Source organism: Neodiprion virginianus, chromosome 4 (genome assembly GCF_021901495.1).
Source record: "Neodiprion virginianus isolate iyNeoVirg1 chromosome 4, iyNeoVirg1.1, whole genome shotgun sequence".
Classification (NCBI taxonomy): Eukaryota; Metazoa; Arthropoda; class Insecta; order Hymenoptera; family Diprionidae; genus Neodiprion; species Neodiprion virginianus.
In genome coordinates this window covers 36074021-36101265 of record NC_060880.1, presented here as the reverse complement: position 1 = coordinate 36101265, position 27245 = coordinate 36074021, and the positions used below count along the sequence as shown (strand labels likewise).

At 40.9% G+C, this 27245-nt stretch overlaps 1 protein-coding gene across 5 annotated transcripts in view; it reads left to right on the top strand.

Moving 5' to 3' along the window:
* Positions 1-27245, top strand: part of LOC124302321 (agrin-like) — a 290584-nt gene that overhangs the window by 126394 nt on the left and 136945 nt on the right. The window lies entirely within an intron of this gene.

Here is a 27245-nt window from a genome sequence, read left to right as displayed (position 1 = left end):
CGGTAATAATTACCATTCCGTATTGTGACTTTTATTACCCGGCATCCTTCGATCTTGGCGTGTAAGTAGTCTCATTGCATGCAAGTACCGATAGCCAATTTATTCCCAGTCATAAATCGGAGGATCGGGGGTTGGTGCAGGTTATAGGTGGCGTAAAGTCGTCCCTTCGCTGCGCAATGTCGAGGAACGATCGGCGACGAGCGGCCAAAATCGACGACGGACGAAAAAACCGCCCCGTGAAATCGGACAAATTTACACAAAACCGGCAAAGCATAATCGGCCGCAATTTATTCGCGCACCGATAAGCCGGAATTTTTGCCTCCCCCGGCGTAATAATTTTCAGAGGGTTCGAGCAGCTGCTCGAGGAAACAGCGCGAGGTCTTTATTTCAAATTCCATTTTACCGATCAACGATTTTAAAAAGCACCCTGCGCTTCGAACCAAATACCAATTGATGATTAATAAAGGAGGGGAAAGTGGAAATGGATTTAGGACAGAGTTTATAAGTACGTAGTATTTCAAGTCGCAAGCTACTCTACGCTTATACAGCTTTAAAGTGCGAGCTTTGGTCAAATTTTCAACAACGTTTAAGCCGCGCTTTAGCCAGTTGATCTGCGTGAAATAATATAGCTGACGCAGAGCCCGGAGTGGAATTGCCGCAAAGGTATTCGAAAGCTGGCTTGAACATTCGGCGCCCCTCATTCGCCACGGGCAAATATCTATATATATACGTATATATACGTATTTAAGTTGCGTGAGTTTGGGTTACATATTCTGCAGCAGTGCGATGCGAAAAAAGGTATGTCAAAAGTTTTGCCGAAAATATTCTACGCCGGTATTGTACGAGATAGGGGGTGAAAGTAACTATAAATTGCGAAGTGGATATAATACGCATGCATACGGACACCGGCGGTAACTCTCGATGGAAAAAAATTGACGAAATCGAGATGAGAGATATTAAAAAAAAAAGAAAAAAATAGATGAAGACATCCGCGCGTGAACAAAATTGAATAATGAAAATTCTCCGATAAGTTGCAATAAAAGAATGATCGGGCTGTCCGGCGAAGCACACGCGTGCAGGTCACGTGGTATGTATTACATATGTACTAATAATTGTAGGAATGGGCGTAGATCGCGTCTGAAAAATTGATCAAGTTCCAGGAACAGTCTCGTGGCGTATAATAATGAGCTTTTTCATTTTTTAAGGAAAAATGCAATCATGAAACGCTCAGCGCGATTGAATGTAGTTTTAATCGCGGAGGTTTGTTCGTGGCGTATAAATAATAAGACGAAAAAAGAATCTGTTTGAAATTTTATAATTGAGTTTTTTTTTTTTTTTTTTTTTCTTTCACAACCCCGTAAGACGGATCGGGAGTTTATAATCTCCACCCTTCGCGAGGGACAAGCCAGAGACGCGCCAAGGGATTCCTACTGTCCGGAATAATACAATAATGCAAATTACTCGGCAATGTTAAGCTTCTAAAACCACGGAGTACCTGCCTGACTAATAATATAACCCGCCCAGCTACAACACGGAAAACGGGAGATTCGCGAAGTTCGGTTCGTTGCGGTGATAAAATCCCTGCGGTTGGTTGAAAAAATTAATTAAGCAAAGTAAGAAAATAATAATTGGCAGTCGGAAGTACGGAGGGGAGAGAAAGAGAAAGAGAGAGAGAAAGAGAGAGAGAGAGAGAGAGGGAGTGGAGGAAGAAAAAAGGAAAAGGGAAAGGAAAAACGTGAACAAAACCACCCTCGAACCCTTCGCTCACACAATTCGCGATCCGTATCCACCTCGCGACGGCGAAAAGAAAAAAAGGCGAGGGAAAAAATGGAGATAAAATAGAACCTTCGCGTGAAATAACGTTTTTTGAATCCGCCCGGTACTTTTGTAACAAATAAAAGATATTTTTCACCTCGGGAATTGTACAACGCTCGCTAGATAGACGATTCTGGACCGCGTTCTACGTCGAGAAATCTACGTAGGTATAGCGTCGAGATAATAATATATGTGTGTCGAAACGTACGACGCGGCGGTTTGCGCAACACGTGCATAGAGAAAATTTTTCTTTTCGACTGCATATGCGGCAGTCTGGAATATACGTATGTATCAGGTAACGTAAGGTCAAAATTATATTACACGTTAAATCGTAATGTATGTATTAGGGTGTTTCAGCAAAAAATAATTTGCGATCTTCCACCATGGCATCCCCTAAAAAGTTTTCTCAGGTTGGAAGAACGGTTCTGTCAAGAGATGAGCGTTCTGCTTTACGTGAAAGATCGAGCTCGGTTCATTTTTCAAATTGATGAAGAATTGATCGTGCATGGCATTTTTTTTTTTAACGCCTACGCCGATCATGATACCAATTTACGTCGCGAAGAAGAAATTCACACTTTTAATATCAAGTCCCCAATTAATGTTTGAGATGTGTGTCTGACGACTTTTTCATCATTGATTCAATCTCATGAAATAGTTATAAGTTAATATGAACTTTTAATTTAAACGATACCCGGTTGTGCTATGGATCTTGATTTTCGGGTTGAATATAAATGTTGGGAGAGAAATAACAATTGAAGTGCTACAACGTGTGTCTTCACAAATTCCGAAAAAAAAATTTGAAAAATGCGAGAAAAAAAAACACCATTCTATAATTGGACAAAAAGCATCAAAGTTCGATAATTTTTAAAGTTCTCTTCTGATTGTAAAACCTTTTGTAAAATTCTTTACACCTTAACTTGTGACATTCAAATTCGCTCGCAATCAGATTAATTTTTATTACATAATATCGGGAAGCTTTTTCTCATCGTTAATTATCCTTGGCACAGATAACGTATATTTTTTTCAACGTTTTTTTTACTCATCTTACCGTTCAGTATCATCAAAACTTCTCGACGCTTTTACACCGATCGTTTTGACTCGGGAATTTTCGTTTGCACGTATGTCTAAAATTCTCACCACATCGAGGCGTCGCTAACTTTTATGTCGTCCGTAAGAATAATCTGTAACAGGCTGAGGATAAAACGCGCGCAAACGATTCTTCTCCGACGAAGAGAAGTGAAAAAAGAGAAGGTAAAAAAAAATAAAATAAAAAAGAAGAAATTAATTACTTTCCGTCGCTTACCTTGGATGTTAGCTAGCGATGAACGCCGGCCGCAACGCGATCACGTGACTTGCATTTAACGTGTAGATCCGGCCGTTACCCCGAGGGAGAAATGCGGAAATTACGGGTCAGAAAAACTATGAGATGCATAATCGGAGCGTGAGATGACTGTGCGGCTAAATTCACGCGCCACCCGGGATTTCGTTGAGTGCTCGCCTTTTGTCGCCTGCAACCGAAACGCAGGGGTTGTTTCTCCTTGTCGTTCTCATTCTGAAACAGGTTTACCCCTCACGGTTAAATCTTAATATATGTGCCTATATCCTAGATGGGCGAAGACAATTTGTCACGGGTTTTCTGCTTTCATTGTTGAAGGTATACGCAGAGCTGGAGTGCCGTAATGTCCTTTCTTACCCAGGAATATCCTTACTCTCACCCCCCCAAGCGAATACATTCTTGTCTATTCGTCGGCTCTCGAAACCCCGAGGAATAAAACACTCGGATACGTGTAAAATCGGTATTGACGAAGATCGATAAGTAACGAACCGGAAAGGCGAAACGCGTTCATGCACGGATCGGCATATCGATTCGTCCTTGAAGGTAATTTAACTACAAGATTTTCACGCCATATTCTTGTCGCGATGTTATTTCTTTTACCAAAAACGTACGTAATTCGCATAAATGTAATTATATGTATACTGTGTTACGAAGATATCTTGCCACTGCCGTGTTAGGAATCCAAGAACCCTGACATATATGAACTGACCACACGAACGCACCCGAACGCGCCCGAAGACACCCGAAAACACTCGAATGCACTCGAACTCACACGAATACATCCGAACATACCCGAACACACCCGAATGCACTAGAACACATTTGGGGTCGGGTCAATTTTGAGAAAAATTTACAGAATTTTGGCAAAGACTAGTGAAATTCTTTGGACATCCTCTGAATTCCGGGTAAGACCTGTAGAATTTTGAAAAATACCATAAATCCTTGCCTATATGTGTATGTATATAGATGTATATATACACATATCTCAGTCGCGTTTCTAGAATGTGAAAACGTTAAACGCGCGGGGTGACTGCGGCTGTAATAGTTCCGCGACCCGGGCTCAGAGCTAAGAAATTGCTTCCAAGGCGCTGAAGCCGAACCCCCGTATAAGGATGGGATCCCGCCTCCCGTCTAGAAGGGAAAAAAGTACAAGAGAGGAGAAACGGGGTAAAACGAGGAACGGTAAACCACTACTTGCAGAATTTATGGGAAGTCAGGAACTCGCGACGCTATCCTATAAGGCTCCTTTGCCATGCGCTCTGCAAGAGAGGGAACCGACGAGTCGGATCTCTGTGCGGAGAAACGCCGAGAGAACCGGGAGTTGAGAAAAGTTTAAATAAAGAATAAATATCAACGCGTTCTTTTTTTTTTTTTTTTTTTTAAACAAAACGTCACTGCCTTTGAGCTTTGACTGCAACCGCATGTTTCTGCAATACAACGTCGAGTTCTTATTTTTCGCAATCTTGCAGCTTATCAAGCGCTAATTCAGACTGCAGTCGTGGAAATATTTTTCAATTGTCATTTCAGCTACGCACAAAGGAAAGCGGAAATGCTAGTTTATTCATTCCAACGTCTCGTTTTAGAAGAAGTTATGCAAAAGAATTGCAATCAAACAGCGATTAAAAACTGTAAGAATTTAATCTTGAACACACTGCAGTAAGTCTAATTCTCTGATTCTACGGAATAATTTTGTTTTATTTGACTTGTACAAGAAACACTGTCTTCAACTCAAAGAGAACGCTTATCGTGATTATTATTCCCTCAAGTTAAGTATATAATTTTATGAAATTGAAAAGAGTTTCAAAAGTGGTTTGATTCAACGATTCCAAAGGTGTATACTATGGAATCAATGGATTTCTAATCGTTTCAAAGATACAAGAACTAACAACCGTTTTGCCTTCTCCTCGAATGAAGCTGAATTATTAATTCTTAGATAACGCAAGCACCACGGCCAATGAATATTCTTTATTCCCATCGTGTGAAACATAACGCGGCATTAATAGTCTTCGGATATCAAAAAATCTAATCCGCGGTGATCTATCCTTGCTTGAAACGAACCTTGACATAGTTTCAAAAAACACCCGCCACGAATACGCGCAACACCTCGGTATTATACATATTCTGCCCGTGTACCATATTTATATATGCATACAATATATATATATACATACATACACAAACCGAACAATAGAATGTCGCGACGAAGAATTTTTATGCTCGTCGCAAGAAAGCATCCAGCGAGAGAGAGAGAAAGAGAGAGAGTGGGGTGAGAGGAGTTTAGACGGAGTTTTGGGGTTGGGGGTTTGAGGGTGGCTCGACCATCAGTCAACGTCCGTTTTCGCGCGAAGGCTAGGAGTCGCCTTGGCCCGGGTTTTCCTCATTAAAGTCGTCCTCATCCCCTCGCGAAAGCTCTTCCAGCTGATAACCGCGCTTCGCGTCGCGTTGTGTCGGACCGCGAATATGTGCGACTTTGTCGAGTCTCCCGTACAGCGGTGTCGTGTATGAGTACAGCCACCGAGGTTGGTACCTACTTTTGTTCTGTTTGCGGCACGGCTGGCAGACGCGCGACGTCGACGTCGTAAACCTGGCGTAGGGACGGTGGGACGGCGGGGGTCGTTGGGGGTTGGCGGGGGCGGGTGTGTGTATAACAGTCCCGCCGCGCGTTACACGAGCACGATAAAGAGGAATAAATAACGTAATAAAAACGCCACGCCTAGAAGTAGATCAGAGACGGATAACCGACGAAAATGAGATTGTCATCGGTTGCCCCCGGGGCAACGCACCGTCGCTATAGCCGCCCCTGGATAATCGCGACTCACCCTTACAGGCGTGAATTTAACTTCAAACGTGACGCGTGTGACGTGCAGGGGTTAAGGGTAGCGGTCGAATGATAATAAAATGCCCGTGCGGTAAAAGGGTTGCGATATCGAGTTTACGGAGGGTTAAAAATCTGTTTCTTGGATCATTTCGATGTATAAATGCAGGATGTCGGGATGTGCGTGAGAAAATATCAAAACACTGTAAAATTATGACGATTATGCGATTTGGCTTTTTGTCAACTTTAGATTTTCCGAGTTTTCACGAAATTCTAATCATTCTCTGTGTTTTTGATTTCTGTACGTATTATTATTGTTCAATCGGACGATGTAGGCTCTGTATATTTTCACGTTCTACGATACATTGATATTTATACGTTGCGACGTTTCTACGCTTCGATTTTCCGAACTTAAAAATTCGATAGATTAGATTTTCGCCTTTTTGAAAATTCGAGTCTTTCACCCTTTTATCGTTTGGAAATTTTCATTTTTGACAATTTGCCGTCTCTTCTCCTGTCATCCGAATATCCTACAGGCGCGTTCAAACCCCGATGTGATGATAAAAAAAAATCTCGCAGGTACTCCGTATCTTCGGGTAAAAATATCACGTCCAAACATCCCGCGAATCCACTCGATGGAATCCGCGAATTTTTTACTCCCACGGACCGAGCGGAGCCTTCCCTCGTTGACGCGAGCCACGGATTCCTAGAGTTCTGAGGAAAATAAGGACACTGCCGAAGAGGGAAATGACCGGCAGTTTCCTCGCGGATGAAAAAGAAAGGGACGAGCTTGCACGTTGGCAAAAACGCACACCTCGGATTCCAGCTTCACACGTCAGGGTTCTTTTTTGCCGGGGTTGGACGATGGGCGGTTCTCGACGCAAGGAAACGCGGTTCATGACCGCATCGCGATGGCGGTCGGGGTGAAATATAACCCGAAATTTCTGAAACTCTTATCCTCCGCGAGCCCCGCGCGAAGAAAGGCTCGGCAATTACAGCTCGGCGAGAGAAGGATTCTCCTAGCCGTTGCAAGCGGTCAATTATTCTCTGCAGTAAAGCCGTTTTGCTGACCGAAACCGGGCGAACCGAATCGTCGTGGTTCCGGATTCGAAACGGTCAGCGATTCGTTCCCAACGTTGTATAATTCGACGAAGGGTTTCGGGACGGGAGGACGAACAGGCGACACGGCGAACCTTCGGGAGCAAAGACTCCAGGCAAATGGCAACGCCAGACGCCGATCCTGCGGGGTCCGAGGGCGAATTGCCGGACCCACGCCTAAGTGGAACCTATCAAGCACTAAGTAGCGGAATAGCGTTTTGGTCAGCTCGGACCCGCGGTTCGATTCGCCATTACCATCCGCCCGGTTCCCTCCGGACTTCGAAAGCATTAACCGCAGAGCTTAAACCCGGCGAAATTCCGCGGAGAAGCTGCAGCTTTCGATTCTCCGTGAACGTGTGTATAAATATATATACAATATGTTAGACTGGTTAAAAAAAATCGGCTATTTTTTTTTTTCAAAATCCTCTCTGTAATAGGTGTTTGGGGGGGGGGGGGGGGGGGAGGGAGTGAAAAAAGATACCTGTCAAAAGCAGAGCTCTTAATATGAATATTTAGAGGTCGCTCATCGCGGATTTCTATTTTCTATTTATATGGCATAGGAAATTTTTTTCTTTTTTTCAGAATTTTGTTGCTCACAAACCAATAATAAAATCCAAATGACTTGTACATATTCTTATGGGAAATTGAAAACTCTACAAAAAGTGTCTCTTATCATTTTTTGATAAAGTGACTCCTTCCAAAGTTGTTCAAGCTCAAGATTCAATTTATAGTAAAGTCAACTATTTTTTTTTTTCCAGTTTATGGTTGAAATGTTAAAACTTGTTACTAAATATCATCAAATTGTTCGTAGAAATTCTATAGTTTGTAATTTTCTATGAAGAAGGAAGTCAGTTGACAATTTTTAATTTGTAAAGCTTTACTTTCAATGATAAATAACCGTACTGAAATTGATTCTACTTTTAATGGTAAATTCCTTTTCAAACATTATAATTTATAATTTTCCATCCCATGTCCTAAATAAAAAAAAATTCAAATTGCATTAAAATTGGTTTGTGAGCTACAAAATTCTAATGAAAAAAAAAAAAAATTTCCCTCTTGTTCACTCAAATGCTAGTGTTTGATAAAAAAATCCACCCAAAAGATGAACTTTATAGCTTTAGTCTAACAGGTCATTGTTTTGATTTTTATTTCCCATTCGCTTGACGTGAGAAAATTTCACTCTTCGTTGAAAGTTAAATTACTCGTGAACCGTTCAATATTTTTTTTAAATTCATGCACAGATCTATGAAGCTTATTCTTCAAGCTTTCCAAGCCTCCGTGACAAAGCATAGCTATCATCATTCGGACGTACACTACTAAGTATTTAAAAAATATTGAATAGCTTACGAGTATTTCAACTTTTAACAAAAAGTGAAATTTCCGCAAGTTAGATGGATGGAAAATAAAAATTAAAACAGCGACCTGTTCAACTTGAGCTAGATAGCTCACCTTTTGGGTTGATGTTTTTTTTTCGTATCAAACACCAACATATCAGAGTGTGAAAGCAAAACAAAAAAAAAAACAATTTTTCATAATATCATGTGTTATATATTATTCAAGAAATTATACTCAAAGTCGGAATTTGCGAATATTTCCGAACACCAATTATTTTTACAAAGTCTACAACTATAAATTGCGGTGAAAAATGTCACTGGATTCCTGCCTAATTCCATTTTAACCGTGTACAAAGAAAGTGTGAATACGCCGTTTGTTCGATATACTCACATATATTATTCCATTCTTCACGCAAGCTGAGCTTAACCGCACTTACTTTCATGAATTGCGTCACACGCGAAGGGACCGCCAAGAGAATTTATTCACATTGCATTCGCAGCCGCGCGGCGGTTGTTCAGGTTTACTTTCAAAGCTTTTTTTTTTTTTTTTACCTTCTGTATAATAATTCGCGCGGTTAGCCAAGTAGCCTTGTATATACGTATAACAGGTGAATAATTTCACACCTTTCGACCCGTGAGTCGTTCCTTCTTCAACCCGCACCTGTATACCTGTATACCTTTCCCGCACGAATAACTTTTTCATTCCGGCATTGAACGATGAGAAGAAAATTCGCAATGGCAGATACTCCGAGAGGCAAGAGGCAAGAGGAGGATAGCTTTATAAACTTGGTTTTTTTAATTTAGTTTCGAATTTCTTTTACCAATCGTGCGGATTTCGATCGAACGATTTTCAATTTTTAAACACGTTTTCCATTTTGTTCTTTTTTTTTTAATTACTGCAGTGTAACAGGCATAAAACATTCACTCGATTTCTCATTTTAGTTTGTAAAATATCACTTTCGCGAGATTTACCGAGTATTATTTTCTACGATTCTAGACAAATATGTATCTATGATGTGAAAGGAGTTACCCTTACTCGCGTATATTCGTAAACGCGACTTTGAATATTTTTACTAATTTTTGAAAACAAATTGTAAGCTGTACGTATATAATGTAAACTTCACACCACGCGAAAGAAGAAGATTGAAAAGATTCTAGTTTGTTTGAATTTACGTCGATTAGGAATTTCCAATGATTTTCTTAATCTAAAGATGGTTTTCTTTAATAATTTATACGAGGCATTCCACCCCAAACATTTATATATTTTCAAGTACGATGTAAAGAGTGAAACTAATATGGATTCGCTTCAATTTTTTCTCATGAATTCTTTGTTAAAAAAGGAAAACTTTGAGACTATGAAGATGAAAGTGGACAATTTTTTGATACAGAAGCTAGAGGACGATACGAAATGATACGAAACGATAAATTGACGTCAAAGCCTTGTTTAACTAAAAAAGTAGAGTAAACCTCAAAAATTGATTTTGCGTTGCAATTAGCAAAAAAAGATACCGGTTTTACTCAATTTTTCTACTTACCGTAACAAATGAAATTTTTCTCAGTGTACCGCCCAGTATATTATTACCTACGTATATTTCGTCTTATGGAACACGAGTCACCGAATAAGGGAATAGAATTCTCTGGTTCGAATAACAGGTTATTTCGATTACGAGGATAAAACGGTGATGTACCAAAAACAAACAACGATTTGTCCAGAAACTCGCAGGAAGGGACGGAAATTGGGGAATTGATAGGGCGCGGGTAGTTTGGCAGGCGAGTCGGGAAACTTTTTCCGAGTTACCTATACATGTGTATATCTATAGGTAAGCTACAACCCGTTCACCCGGAAGAAAGCTCGATGGTGAAGAATGGAGTAGGTACTTCGAGTTTGAAATCTACGCGAACATGTGTATGTTTAGCAACAATTTATGACGGTTTGACGATTCGTTGAACGTTTAAACGTATTCCTGATATTTGTTTACTTCTTTTTCACTTATACGTTTTTTTTACCATCAACGAGTGGTTGATGTAATTTACAACTAGCCACAGTTGAGATTTGTATTTTAAAATCTCGACAAGATTTGTTTCGAGCTGGGTATGACGTAACGTGACAAAATTATTTGGAAATAAAGTGTGATACGTAATTTTCGATACTAATGATGAAATTTACAACGGAAAACGAACAAATACGTAATTTGAGACCATCCCGCACAGTCATGGCAGACATTTTGTGTCGATAAAAAATGACAGGTTTCGATAATAATTATTCATACAACCCGACGCACGAAAAACGATAAATTTGAATTCATTCTGCACCAGGCATTGATCGTTAATGTAAAACGTACGACGTACGGGAACACAGGATAGATAGAATTACGTATTTTTGCACAAAACGCAATACCTCGTGCCACTGGCATGAAAGAAGAAAGAAAAAAAATCATACAAACAATAATAAAAAATATCGGTGACGGATGTAACTTTTGCGTACATGTATAATGTATGAATAAATCTGCTCGTATAGATTAACGGCCGATTATACACGTGGGTAAACAGAGAGAAATTTTTTGTTCCGGTTACCGCTCGGTACTTAACTATTTTCATTTTTTACCACAATCGAAAAATGTAGTTCTAGCTAGAAAATGAAAATTCGTTACTATTCTTTCTCATTGCTATCGCTGTTGCTATATTTTCTTGCAACTGGTGCGAAAATTTAACGCTCGTGCAACGATAAATTGACGTTAAAGCCTTGCGTAACTAAAAAAGTAGAGTAAACCTCAGAAGCCGATTTTGCGTTGCAATAACCAAAAAAGTATCGACGATACAGTTTTTTTAAAGATATCTGTTTTACTCAATTTTTCCAGCCACTGCAACAAATGAAGTTTTTCTCATTGTATAACCAACTCCGCACACGCGTCGATACCTGCCTATATTCAGGCGGGAGAGATTAGCCGGGTATAATTTCGGCATGACCGAGATTACGGCCGATGCGGGGGATGACGGGAGGCGGGGGCGGCGGTGAGGGATGAAGACGCGAGGCGAGCCGGCGAGGGGGAGGCGCCGAAGAAACAGTGACTAAGGTCGAACCCCCGTTCAAATAGCCCTTCGAATAAATCTCGGCCCGGGTCTCCGAGGAGCCATGTCTCAGTCACACTACTTGACTACCGGAGCCGGGTTCAGCCGCCCCTTTTCCGCCCCCTAACGCCCCTCTACATCCTACTTCTAACTCACCTTCCACATTTCTCGCCCGGCTCCGCCGACCCGGCCGCGTTAACTTAACGCGAGTTTAATCCACTAATTTAAACTTCAACTTGCGCTTGACAAAGCGGTTCGATGTTTCTTGCGATTTAGGAGATGAGAGGGAGAAAAATCGAGAGAGAGAGAGAGAGCCTCTTTTGTCTTTGTCGAAATCTCCGCTATTCACACTTTTCACCGTGTTACGTATTCTTGTGTACTTTTTACCCATGGCATTCCGGATATCCGATTCTGCTTATTTTATGGCGTTCAAGGTTTAAGCACTTTAAATCGTACTCATCTGCACTTGCTCTTTTTGGGTAATATTATGCGCACAGGGTAAAAAATTCTTCATTTTCTTTTAAAAAAATATGGTTTTGTTCATATTGTCTATCTGTTCGATAATTTACCCAACGCGCGAACGAGAAAATTTTGTTTCATTTGATGAAAATTTATTTCATTTCAATGAACTTTTCGTTCAAGGAAGAAAATTTTCTAATAGCTCTGTTCGTATTCACATTATGAATCTACTTTCTTGGCGTTTGGTTGAAAAGTGTCAGTTTTGAACAAGATCATGGCAAATTTCAGATTTGTTCTAGATAATTTAACGGCTTACAGATTCATCGCTGATTAATTTCAGCTGTCTAAAATCAATATCTTCGAACATATGTATGTATAATAATACTAGTTCCGAACTAAGCTTGCACCGAAACTTCTATCTAGCAGTGTCTCATAAGTCGCAGATAGCGAGTCTGCAGCTGTGCTGTGCATGCAAAATGAGGATAGCGATGTAGGATAACCGAAATTACTCCAGCGCACATATTGACGAAGCTACTTACGCAGCAAAACAAGCTGTTTAACCTGCATTAGGGGACACATTTTTCTTCTTCTCCGATTGTCCGAGCATTTAAAGATCAAGAGTTTGTAAGGTCATTTATAAATCTGCAATTAAACTAAAAATTCAGAGATTCCGAATGCCTGCAATTTTTTTCATCCTTTATTGTAAATATCTGAATTTTAAATCCAAACGCGTAATTAGTAATTCTAAAACATTTCTTGGCCCAAAGTTTGAACATCACATTTTGAGTTTATATTCCTGTAAATACCAATCACCTTCCATGATCGTCGATTTTCAATTTTCGTGTCAATAATTGTATGCGAGGAAAAATGTGTACTCTAAAAACGGACGAATAGTCAGCTTTGTTGCGTCGCAAGATAATCTTGGGAAAATTCACTTACATTCTTAATTAGTATGCTAATTTTCCAAGCCCAACGCTATATGCTATACATATACATATAAGGCATTTCACCCTAAACCGAGCTACGTACGACCCTTACCATCGGCGACTTTTTGTCATTTTTAAGTACGGCGTAGAGTGTACAAAATACAACATTTTTCGCCGTATTCAACATTTTTTGAACGACGAGTTTGATTTTTGCCGCCCCCTAAAATACGGAAACCCAATTTTCGAATGAATAGCCGCAATCGATCGATCGGCTTGAAATTTTTTCTACCCGCCATTTACGGAGCACCCTGCGAACACATCTTGCATCAGTAAACGTGAACTAGAAAAACGCGATAATACCATCACTCCGAAATATATTAGCCCGACATCATTCGCTTTTCATCCCTTGTTACACGGGTCAAAGGGAAGCTGCACGAAACGCTTGCAGTCGGCAAGGTTTTTGAGCAAGAAGTGAGAAAACCATCCGCGTATTTTCATCCCCGGTGCGGCATTTTACTTCCCAGGGGGATGAAAACGGGGGGTTGGTGGGTCATCGGGGGTCGAGACGTTAAGGGTAGGCGAGGGGCGAGGGGGGGGGGGGGGAAGAAGAGGGTCGCGGCTGGCCACGCCGGACAAAAACAGGGTGTCGCGACAGAGTGCTCAACTCGGACAAAGGCACCCCCGGAACGCTTCGTAGACAAAAGGTTAATCTTCGTTTTTTTCCCAGGGTTTAGCGCGTCGCCCCTTCCGAATAAGGGGCGCTTTAGCTCCCCTTGGCTGCGCATCCCTTGCCAATTTGGAATTCGAACAGCCGAGGAATTTCGAACTTGCGAACTTTGAGAACGTACGCCGCCATTTTTTCCAACCCCTCCGGGTTCAACGAATTTATAGAGACAATTTGTTATTATTTTTTTTTTTTTTTAGGGGGTGACTTCCAAGAAGGGACTGCTTTGCCAAATTTCGATTTCTATTCAAATGATTTTATGTACATGGTAGACGGGGTACATTGAGTATTTGAAAATAGCTACGAAAATTAGAGTAGACGAGAATTATAAACAAGAGATCGAACATCGTTAATAATCAATTTAAAGTCGCTTCGAAAGTGTTAAAAGTTTCGTGGATTTGTTAGATTTCACTTTTACAATATCGCTGAATCCGATTTCCTTTGTTTTGTGAGTAGTCAGTTCAACGTCGGTATTTGCTGATCGCAATCAATATCGATGCAATGTTGAAAAATAAAATATTTAATCAAGTAAAAATTATTTCAGTGAACTTGTAGACAATAATCTAGCTTCTGTGTAGAACGATCTGTCATAGAGTGAAATCCAAAACGAGTCGGCCGGACAGATTTTGAAGCATTGATATCGAATCGTACGTTTCTCGTTTATAACTCCAGTATTTCCTATCTGTGTACTTTTGAAGAGAACCTAACAAGGTGAATGAAAAGTATCAATTTTTGGACCACGAACCTCCGAAACAACAGGCAAGAAGGGAAAAAAAAATATTGGACAAATTTATACAGGTATAATCGAAACAGCGAAAATAGCTGGAAACGAGATATTAATCCGGAGATTCCGCGGACTTGTTGACGCGAATTTAATTGAAATAAGAAAAGTGGGTTTAAGATATTCGAAGCGAGTACCTCTGCGGTCCGTACATCTGTTATATAACAATCTAGTAAGTGGCGGAGTATAATTTTGCGGGGAATAGACGCTATGCATACGTATAATCTATGCGCATATACATAAGCGTGGAACGGAACAGCGGAACTGCGAGTAATACGTTGTATATTCATTTAAAGCTCGGTGAAACTCGGCGCCTTGTGAAATTTGATACACCCTAGATTTAATCCCTTTTTCTGTTCATTCTTCAAGTTATACGCGCAAGGTGTTGGTATATAAATATACAAGGGCCAGGAGAGTGGAACCTGCAGGAACCCCCGGAACCAGAAGCCGCTGCGTTCACTCTTGGGCTAAGACTTAACGCTCGGTTAAACTTAACTGACGGATTAAAAGCGGTGTGCGCTTCGATGCTGCCGTGGGAGGACTTTTATAACGCGATTAAATAGATTTTATATTATACCCTAAGTGGCCCGCGGATCCGCGCGCTTCGCGAACCGCCGGAAGTTAATTAATCCGAAATTATAGCCACCCCTCGATCCGCCTCTCGTTTCACAGTCAAATTCCACCCCTTCGAACGTCTGGAAAATCAACGATAATTCCGATCAGTAGACGCGACTTACGAATGCCACTTGAGGTTTGTCTAAATTACCGTCGAGAGTGTTTCAGCTGTCCTTGGTCATTGGAACAGAAACATACATCCAGAGAAATAGAAAAAAAATTGTTATCACTGCCTACACTGAGAGAAATTTTTAGTTCCAATTACCGCTCGGTCCTTAACTATTTTCGTTTTTTGCCACAATCGAAAAATATAGTTCTAGGTAGAAAATGAAAATTTAACAAATGTAACAAATGAAATTGTTTTCAACGTACCTCGAATACGCAGGAATAGAATTCGGTAAACTTGCTTTCGGATCCTTGAATGGAAAGAGAATCTGTTTGCTCCAGAGTTGAAAAAATACCGCAATGCTGTGACGTTGTTTACCTCAACATACAGCGTTGACTGGTTTTTTCTCTTTTCACTCTCGTTCATTCGGAATATACCATTTTTCACAGGTATATATTCACACGCTCGAATGCGAAGAATTTATTTTTTAAATAATTTACCGCGTCTATTAAAAAGCTCAGTGTTTTTCCCAAATGACAAAGTGCGTTATAACAATCGTTATTGTACCCGTCAGCAGTTTATTCCGCATTATATTACCTGCGCTCGATATCATGTAGTAATTGAGAAATTCTCAAGATTCTTGAAACTCTCAAGATTCCATTTTATCCACCCGCGGTGCCGCTTTCGCGTCGTAATTCGTTTTCGAGAACACCTGTTTCGCCTAAGCGAAACGTCGTTCGTACGAATCTGCGTCTCTTCTCTATCTCTCTTCGTTTCCTCCCGAACATCCCTTATGCACGACACCGTGAACCCACATGTCGATACACTCAACATTTGGCTGGTAAGGCGGGCGTGCAGTGGCGGAGGGATTGAATTTCTCAACCTCCTTGTTCTCTTCCGGTTCTCCTCCTCTTCTTCTTCAACTTTGTATTATACGTGTGTACCCACTCCGAGCGTTGAATGCATAATGTCTATTGTCCCGGGTATAAATTTCGTCCCACAATGCTGCAATGCACCGGGGTTTTAGTCCCCTGCACATATCAGGCTCAACGTATTATTAACATACGCAAGAAGCCCGGGTGCCATCTATTATAAAGTCTAATACAAGGTGCTTAAAGCTGGGTAAATAGCCCGACGGTCTCTGCGCCGGAGAGCGAACCTCTTCTTCCACGGTGTCGCCGAAACCGTGCCGTGTTAAGGGGATGCTCTAGGCAGTCCTTACCGACTGCGAGAATGTCCTCTATTTTCGCTATTATCGTAAGATTTCCGTCGCAACGCAAAAAAGTGTACAAAGGCCGCACTGAGAGAAATTTTTAGTCCTTGACTACGTAGTTTCATTTTTTACCACAATCGAAAAATATAGTTCGAGGTAGAAAATGAAAATTAGTTTTCTAGCCGTTACCGAAAAGTCTGGTATCCGTTGCTGTTCTTTCTCGTTACGATCACTGTTGCTAGATTTTCTTGCAACTGTTGCGAAAATTTAACGCTTGTGCAAAGATGAATCGACGTTGAAGCCTCGTTTAACTAAAAAAGTAGAGCAAACCTCAGAAACTGTGTAGAACAGAAACGATGCGTTTCGGCTTTAGAGCAAAAGTACAGAAACGGCGTGAAAAATAAGAAATCGCGATCATACGTTCGTATTTTTCACATCGTATCTTTATTTTCGCTTAAACTCGAAATGTGTTTGTGTGTTTTTATTCAGTATCTCATGTAGAGTTCGGGTGTTATTCTGTTTTTGCGATCTTGATCCGTGGACCTTGATATTTAGAGATATCGAAGTTCGTGAGAAAATCAAGTCGAACATTCCCTCAAGTGTCGTGTTGACTTTTCCGAAAGCCACTCACTTGGAGATCAAACGAATGTTTTCAATTCATCAATTTCAATTGTTACTCCTGATTTCCGTTGATTTTCCAGCATACTAAACAATGTTCGAGGGTTTTTTTGATTAGATGAAATCACAGGATATCACAAAAACAATTAATCTAAATTACCTGGAATGCTGGGAAATTGTTTGGTAATCAATTCAATTTTTTTCGATGCAAAATCTTATTTTCAACCCTTCAATTTGTGACACCAATGTTTTTGAATGAATTTCTTCTCCGTGCAGCCGCGAGTATCTCGGCACCGCTTAAAAATTCGTCCTAAATTTTAAAGCAGCGGAAATCAGAAAGGTTTATCAAAAAACGATAGTAAGAAATTCGAGGATTGGAAGTCAAGCGTGAATCGTTACTTAATTAAACTTATCTCGGTTCGATTCGCCGTCTGCCCTCAACAACCTTTGATTACTCTAAGCGCAGTATATAAAAAAAAAAACGCCCGTTCTCGAAACAGGTTTTATTACACGGAGTATAATCGCGGTGAGAGGTGAGAAAAAATGAGTCGACCTAAAGTAGCGATTGCACGCTGTGTGCGACAAGAGTAAGTTTTGAAAGAGCAGGAACGCGAGACCCGAACTACGTAGATTCTTCATTATCGTCTCTCAGAAGCATCGCGGTCTAGTTATATGAGCCCGATGCTTCCTCGCTCGCGGCTTATCTGCCGCTGGACGACAATAAAGATACAGGAGCCAATTTAGCCGCGGGTAAAAGACGGGGAGAAACCAATTCGAGGGGCCAATTAGTATAGGAAGGAAAAGTCTTTAGGTGCGCCGCCGCCGCCGCCGTCCGTCTGGCCGTTGAGGGGGCGGGACGTCCTGTTTTTTCTACTTATTTCCCGTCCCAGGGGAACTGCGACGTGATAGGAGGAAGAGGGGAACATTTTTTCGGCTCCTTATACCTAACGCGGATCAGGAAGACCGCCTCGCGAGAGTAATGGCCAAAGTTGAAAACTACGTGTGTATAGTTATACTGCACGCGGGGTGTTGCAAAGCGTTTAAAAGATAAAACTCAACTTTTCCCATTAATACCCCGCAGCCAGAGTGGTTAGCTACACTTACTCGACCGCATCTCCTTCCCTTTCCTTCCCTTTCCCTCCCTTACCTTCGATCCTTCCATCCCAAAGCAACTCGATTGCCGCCCTACTCGGAGCCCCGGATACCTCGACCTCTGTACCCTCACCTTTTTCTAACTAACAATCCACACTAATCTATTAAAAACTTTTCAAACCGACGAATTCGACGCGCTCTTACTGCGAATCTCGCATCTTTAACACTCGTTAAAGTCATGCGTACGGATTTTTGCCGTCTGCACGAATCGCGGTTTCGAGAATAAACCGAAAGTTAGGGAGAGAAAAAAATACGTAGGAGCTTTATTCGCGCCAGTGATGGTTATGAATTTAACGTCATCTGTGATATCTGATGGAAATGAATTTGCAGAAATTCGAATAATACAAGCTGGAATATCAACTACTTGAGAAAGGATTTTAGCTCATTGGATCATTCCAAATGATTGAAATCTGCCATTTTTTATTCGATACTTGTCTTTTTGGGGTTATTTATTGACGACAGAGGTCTCACGAGTGATTAAAAATACTATCATTTTCAAAAATGTACCTTGCACAACTTGTGGGAATCTAGCCTGAAAAATTAGCCGCCTAGAAATATTAGAATTGGATCAAAAACACCAAGGCTTAATCAGCTTGAAAGTTCTGTTTAAGAAACCTTCTCTCAAATTATCAATATCTTAGTCAATTTGACTTTTCGAACGGAAGTTACGTTGACGTATAATAAACATAACGTTGAAAACTCGTCGCCATTTTGAAACTTGAGAATGACTTTGAACTTGAATTACCTGATTTCCCAAAATATAAACACGTTATCCTCAATCATATTTTAAACAGAACATTTCCAACGGTTCGAAGATTGTCAAACGACGATTTTTTCCGAAAATAAATCTTACCCTATAATTAACCCTTTTACGAACTTGAGCCTCGTTTCAAATTCCAATCTACGAATTCCTGAAACCAAGTGAAATCTTCAGTGAAGCATTGAGACGGGTAAAGATTATTCTGAATTAGTCTACGGCGATTCCTCTTATTTAATCGTTGCCTGATTTATCGAGGACAAGCTGTCAAGATAAGAAATAAAACCTTGACATCCTTTCGCATACAAGTTAATACTTCACCGAAAGAGGTAAATGAAACCGCATCGCAGCCGACGGATTGCAAAAGAGTGCGGAACTAAGCTGAGAAAATTGTCGATAATTTTTGATACCTTTATGTTCGACTTTGCCATTCGTCCGCTGTTCGCTGTTTGCTGAGTATCCGCATAATTTCTACCTCGACCAGCAAAAGCTCGGTGAACGGGATTGGTCAATTTTCAGTTTACTTACACCGCACTAACCGTCACGCACTCGCGTACAAACATTACAGGTACACCCGTTATACCTTGGAGTTAAAATTGCTCCCCTCGTTCAAGCCTCGCCGTTTGAAAAGCTGTAATTTTTTGTAAACGTTGCCTTATCGAAAGCCGGTAGAAATTACATGTAACTATACTCAGCGAATCACGGCTCACCGGTTCTACGGCTTCGAGGGAAAAGAAAACTGGCGCAAGTATCGGCGGCACAGAATCGTTGCAGCGATACAATTTCCGCTCTTTTTTACCTTATTATTATACGTACAGTATAATACCGAACAGTATGCGGAGCGGAGATAAGAATTGCGCGAAATTCGGTCGCGATTATTGCATCGCAAATAGTGCGAGGCAAGGCGAAGCGTGCGGGCGTATGTTATTAATATGTCGTATTTTACTGCCTGCATACGAGAGCGCGCGTATAAAATATCCCGCGTGTATAATATACGGGACGCCTTATACCCGTCACTTTTACACGGGCTATTTCAATATCGTAAATTACAATTATACCCTGTATATGTATACAAATTTATTATTCAACGATGTAAAAAGTTTATTGCTATCGGTTAAATACGCCCAGGATTATAGCCTGCGCGTTGTATAATATAATGTATTTCGTCCATGGTGTTTTACTCCTCGTGTTATTGCGATACAGTCGCTGCTAATTGCCATCGCCAGTTTGATACGCTGCAGTTTAATGAAACGTGTATCCTCATTAGCTTGCGACGACTCGGTTTCTTTGATTAAGGACTTGAAAATTGACCGATCCTGTTTTTCGAAAATCGTGAAATTCTTCTATAGATAGAACGAAAAAAAAATATTTGAAGGTAATTGAAACTGTAGTTTAGGAAAACGAGAGTTTCGCCAAACAAATTTCTCTTCTCTTTTTATTAATAATAATCTTTGAAAACTTGGGATCGAAATATTGTTGGACCTACGCATATCTGACGAGACTCGTCGAGATGCGGAAGCGAATCGTAGAGGAATTTTCCCTTTTTTCGAGTATTCTCTCCGGTACCTTTTCGCTTGGTCATTGTGCGGTCGGGATATTCGTAAATTTTGTTTTTCGGGATCCTCGGCATTGATCGGAATTATAAAGTGCGGTATGCGCCCAGCAGCTGGCGGCCCTTGAATATCCACAGGCCATAAAGTTTTCCCCGGAAAAAGGGAAAAGCCACTTGAATATCGCTGCAGAGCAAGGGCCTCGTTCATTTACCGGAACGTTCAATTGTCCGCTCATTTGAAAACCATTAATTAGGCAGCTGGGGCTCGAGGCGCTGAATTGGGGCAGAATCGAGAATCTCGACGCGGAAACGGCGAAGAATTCTTGGCCTTGTTTAATAATACATTATACCGCCTTTCGCGGTTTAACAAGCGATGTGATTTACTTGAAAATCAAAATGTACGGTTATGTACGTATAAAAGTTGAAAGTAAAAAGAAAGAAAAAGAAACGGCACCGGAACTCTGCTCGTAATTAATTGGTTCATCCAATGACTGAATGCGGCGAGAATTTATTCACGATGATAATCAAAGCTGAGAGATTATGGATTTCCATTGCCTTCGATGCTTGAGCTTTTGCACTATTTACAGTGTGTAAAGTTGGGAATAAATTGGCCGGCAGATTGAATCAAGAATAAATTTTTACTGGAAATTCGTTTCCTCGATATCGCGACCGAAGCACGCTTGACAATTTCTCTCTATTCACGCCAATCAATTTCTCTATATTTTTCGACGAATTTATTCTTGGTTTTTTCGACGCGCGAATCAATAGCTGCTACCTAATGGAGACGAACGTGCTCGGTTATAAATTTACTCGAATTGAATAATACGAGGTATACGTAGTATATAATATATAGAAGCTTACAGAAGCGTGCTGATGTAAGTGAAAATCCGATTGCAAGTACGGAAATATATTTCACGGAGACACGTGTTTCAGAGGATCAAAACCGAGGTACGGAAAATGCGATCGGACGTGTGACGATCGAAATACGACGCCAAATTTTTAACAAAATCAAATTCGAGCAGTTGATTTATATTAATTTCGGAGAAAATAGACACGATTCGTTGAATAGCGTCGAGTCCTTCAGGAATAAATCGTAGGCGACTAATTGAAATGCGCGAAGCATTGTACAGCTGTCAATTTGTCGAGGGTGTATGAATTGATTCGCTACACGATATCCGAGGAAGATGAATAATTTACTCTTCTCCAATATTACCGATACATGTGCAGCAGCAGCGGCTGCAAAAATGCCTCGTGAATAAATTCATGGGATTCTAGAAACACGCGTCTTTCACGTGACCCGGAATTGGATAGACAAGAGAATAAGGTAAATTTATTTTCACTTTTCGCCCCTTTATACCATCCCCCGCAATAACGAGCAGTGCATATCGGGATTTATAAATAAGTCTGTTATATAACCTTATTGGCATTTTCCTCATTTCATTTTCCTCTCATAATTATAATCCAATGCTAATGGAAGAGGAATAATCGAGAATATTTAACGACCGTTGAGTATATGTGTATAAGGTATATAACTGAGAATGTTTTCCCTGCGAATTAAACAATAAGAGAACTATAATATGTGACGGAAACGCGTCAGTGCGTAGAATGAAAAAATATCAATTTTTTCCGGTTGTGTTGGAAAATTCATGGCTGCGGATGTTTTCTTCTTACTTGTCATCAAAAACCATATTTTACGTAACTAATTCATAACCGATAGACGATTCAACACATACGTCAATTTTTCCACGAAACCAATTAGTTGTTGTAAGACTCACGGTGCATCGGTAGTCCAATATGACTTTATACCGACTGTGTACCTTCAACTTCGTACAACAGTCACCTAGTTTTGCTGAAAAATTGATCTACGCAACGCCTAGGAATCAATTACATACGTAAAATGTAATTTTTGACGTTCAAACGGTAAAAGTTAAGCATGAACCTGTCAAAATCTACCAAACTTATACGGTACTATGAAATAAAAATTGATTCTTCCATTCGATGAGTAATAGTAATCAATTTTCACTGGATAACAATCACCTTAACACAGTTTGCGCTGCTGCATACATAATATAACAGAATTAATACACGCTTAATGTAATATGTGGAATATTATATACGCCTGTCGCATATATTCTATAAAGATTATTTTTCTGCAAGAATATCGTTGATATTCCAAGACGGAAAAGCTCCTCCGGATTCCGTCGGCATAATACCTTCGCGGCGAAGGTCTTTGTGCACGGGAGGTTTGCGATGAGCATGCTCGATCGGCCGCGATATTCAAATGAACCAATATCGCCTGTTTTCTTTTCTAAATTAATTTCCTCTCATATTCCACCCCTCCTGCCCTGCAGTATAGTACGTCGGCTCGCCTTATTCCATCCGGCGAAGAGCGAAGAGCATCAGCTACTTCGCGGGCGATATTAAAAAAATAATCTCAAGGTTCTCGTCTGCGTGATCTTTGCGTAGTATAATACAGGTACGTACGTGTAAGTGCGTTATATGCATGTGCGAGTAAGTTTGTACGCACGCAAACAGAACGGTTCGCCTTTTTCCCCGCAAGGAATTACATATCGCTTTGTTGTTTAAACTTGCGTAGATTGATCGATTAATCGAAAAAATGATTAACTGAATTCGTTGATTAATGAATAGTGCAAGTATTGTAACGTCTGGTTCAATATTCCAGAAATTTATAGCGTCGTTGATCAAATTCGAACTCACCCGTGTCTTTGAACGTGATTTTTCGAATACGCGTAGTAATTTGCGAGTTCGTTGAGTCGGTCTATCGAAACGTTCGAAACAATTTCTTCGTAACTCGCTAAAATTGTTTGAAGAAAACCTGATATCGGAAAACGTCAGATTACAAAATACTAAAACTGAACACCGAGTTATTTTCGTTAGATAAAAATTTCAAGCGGCGTGCAGGAGCAGAAAATGTCGATCGAAAAAAGCGCAGCTGGACATTTATCATACCTCTCGTATTAATAAGCTCTTGTTTGCTCTTCTTATTGAGCTTTTTGCACGACGCGTACTCGAGCGAGCAAATAGAGAAGTCCGTAAAACGTAGGTACGTGTTCCACGGATTTCCGGAACCTTCGCAGAGACGAGGCGCAACAATTCCGTCGACGATCATTGGCGAGCTAATCTCGACTGCGGTGGAAAGGAAGGCTGAGAACCACGGTACTGCAGATATTGTGCCCGTATATCGCAATTTGGAAAGTGCAAACAGCCCTTCCGGAATGGAGCTCGGTGCAATGGGTACGAGTGTGTGCGCTCCTTGGTAAAACAGTCCCTGTAATACACGGCAGAAACGACGAGTTCTCCCCCCGTAGGTATAATGTTAGTTCTCGAGTGACTCCATTATTGCGAATACGAGTGTGCCTTCCGCTCTATCTATACGCGCATTATAACGCAGCGACTGGCAAAACGAAGCTTCAACGTTCTCTCGTGATGCCCGACGCCTTGTTCAACCTGATGGAATTGCCGGGTAATTTTCTTTTCAAACGTGTCCGTGATGTTTAGGGATCTCGTTAAGGGGGGTGTTTCACCCTTTCGCGATTCGTTTCCGAGACTGAGGTCGGGGAAAATTTTAGAAAACTTGCAGAGATTGTTCGGCTGAATTATAAGATGTATAACTCGTTTTAAAGCTTTTTACCTGACATATTCAATTCGATGTATTCATAGATTGCACTCATTTTAACCCTTTCAGTTACAGGGGGATGCTCAGCGTCCCACATCAAAAATTGCACAGTTTGTTGTTCGTTCTGACTTCAGATTTTTGATCAGCGACCCCAAACACCCCTGAGTAACAAGTTTCGGCTAGAATCGTTGAATTTTTATAGTTTAATCGCTTTTACATCGGCCGTATTGCATCGCCATCTTTGATTTTGAAATTATCAAATTCCGACTTCAGATTCGTTATCAGCGATCCCCGAGTAACACAGTTCTGCAGAATGCCATGGCGTAAATATTTTGTGGAAAAATGTGTGACTGAAAGTGTTGATCGATACGCCGTTTTCCGACAATTTTCACAGCAGGATAACTTCAAAAGCGTTCCTAAGAATTTTATGTTTGGTATATACGTACACTGTTCTGATTATAAGTACGTCTTTTTGCAGGAATTAGACTGATTCACCTCCGAATAAAACTCTGCGATTTGTGAATCGAGGAAGTACTGAAATTCGATAAACTAGAGTCTTGATTTTAAAGAACTTTCACACGTTTTTGAAACCGTTGCTTATTGCGAACCTTTCCGTATCAATATTATATAGCAGCTGTTCCAATTGGATTGAAAAACGGGCGGGAAAGGGTGAACTGCATCTCTCTTGATAAATTTTTTTTAGTTTTTCAGCATTTCTACCTCCAAAAATATAAATAATTTATATGGAATCGCGAGCATTTCGCAGGCAAGTCGTATAATTATGCGGGGATTTAAGACGAGGACCTTTGGCGTCGTCTTTGAAGCTTTAGCGCAGTTTACTACAGAAACTCCTCGCTCTTTCGCGGTGCCAGGGCGTTCCACATTCAAATGATAATTTCAACGTGGAGGACTTTATAATTTAGAGCTGGAGTACAGGGGCGGAAAGGAAAGGAAAGTGGAGGGGGCTAAACTCACCGTCGCGATTAGGGGGCTGAATTACTGTTCTGATTTTTATTTCTTCTTCGTCTATATTATACACCACGCCTTTTCACTCCGAAACGAGCTTTCGCTCCGCTCGTTCGCCGCTCATTACCCTTCAACCCTCTCTGAGAGTGAGAGAGCGAGAGAGAGAATTTTTCTTTTCTCTTCTTTTCCACTCTTTACCTTTTCTTTTCTCTCGTCAACCCTTCGAACTCGACCCTAATTCACTGCTCGATTAGACGCGTGATCAAACTCTTGACAGCTTTATAGAGAATTCGCAGTGAAATTATGCAATCGCGCGTAGGTCGTTTCAAATTATCTGCAGCGATATACGTAACAGTAATAATTTTCACATGAGTGTGTATTTTCTTTTTATCCGATCGCCCCCATCCCGTTTCCGGCGCCGTCAAGTCCACCCCCTACACAATACGAATAGATCGGTAAATTTCTTGACCGACAAACCGCCATACCGGTAAATCCCCGCACTTCTCTCGTACATGATGCGCGCATCAGGGCCAATTTTTTTAACCGTCGATACGCAGCGATTAACGGCCCTTAAATTCCTCGCGTTTATCCCACGTCCGCTGCAGCTCGGCGTGTGAAATTTTCCTGGCGAAGTCCGCGTTTTCACGTCACTCAAACACCGGACGATATCCATTGTGCTTACGACTCCGCATGCACACGTGAATTTCCCCTTTCACCGCATTGTTTCACCCTTCCAGGCGTGCCGGGATGCAGGGCATCAAAGTACAACCCCTGCATGATGCACCCGGACAAACAATATCACCCACGCACACCTGCCCTGTAATTCCGATCCACTCAAACGGCAACGCTTCGATCACTCCTGCCAATTAGGCCCTTGCCACGAATACTGCTGTAATAAACCGACGAATCATTCCTGCGTAATTGCGCTTTTACCTCTGACCACGTTTTACTTGTAGCGAACATTTCTGGTACCTACAACGATAATGCAATATTCCACGGCGAAGAAACGAACCGCACGTTTCGTTGAAATGTTTGTTTTGTAAATTTTGCGTGCGTTGCCAAAATTTTTTAGCCAGTCTGTCGATTTTCTATATTCTCGCGCTTTCACGTTACACTTTTGTACATATTTATACGTATTACAGATTTTTAAAACTCGAATATCGTGGGTTTAAGAAATTACTCGAAATTCTGTACACCTCCGATAATTTTATTCGACAAATTGGCATGATAAAAAAATATGGAAGCTGATTACGATTCAATACAATTAAACTAAACTTCTGAATTACGCCGTTGGCGGATTCGATTTTGCAAAATACGTTTGTACTGACAGTAATGTTCACAAGGTTGAAGTTAGTAACGTTAAAGTAACGAAACGGTACAAGAAAAATGACTTTTAAGCAGTTTAAGTTACCGACATAACAATTTTTTTTTTTTTAACGCATCGTTATTACGTTATCGATACGCGCTTTCATTTGATCACTAAAATCCCAGATCTCTGATCCATAAATCGATCACGAGAATTCAACATGTAACAGATACACAACGCATATGTAAATACGTACATAGAAAATTTCATCAGCGTCCCGAATCCCGGAATCCCGGGAGTACGTGCAATTTATTTTCCATAAATTAATTTACATACGTTCGAAAACTTTTCATCAAAACAATATCACACATAGCGTGCTGTACACCCACGTGCGGTGAAATTTGTAACATTTTCCGGGTCACGTTTTCCCAACTTGTGTCAAACTCTTTGAATATACCGAACGTATGTGACGTCTGTGGGTAATTTTTAAAATACGCGTCATAAATACAGAAATTTGAACGTGTATAATCAGAGAACCAGAGAGAGAGAGAGAGAAAAAAAAAAACGAGAGTAAGGGAAAATAGATCACAGACTGCAGTGGGTAAATGTTAATTCCTGGTTAATTGTCGTCACCGATCGGATAACAATTGCAGAACGAATCGTAAAGCGAAGTGGAACGCGACCGGTGAAATCGACTCTGCTTCTTCTTCGTCGACGTTAAATGCGATCGGATGCGGCAGTTGCAGCCTATGCAGATGTCGCTGCACGCCCGGGAAATCGAACTGCAGGGGTCTAATGTTCCCCAACCGCGTCATTACCGTTATACTCGAACGTGCATGAATATTGGAAAAGTTGCATCTCTCGACTCCGCAACAGCGCAAAATGCAGCGGCCTGGCTTTCCACCCCAGGCTGCATCCGTAGAGCTTTCATACTCGTTTGTCGACTCGATTCATTTGTTTTCAATG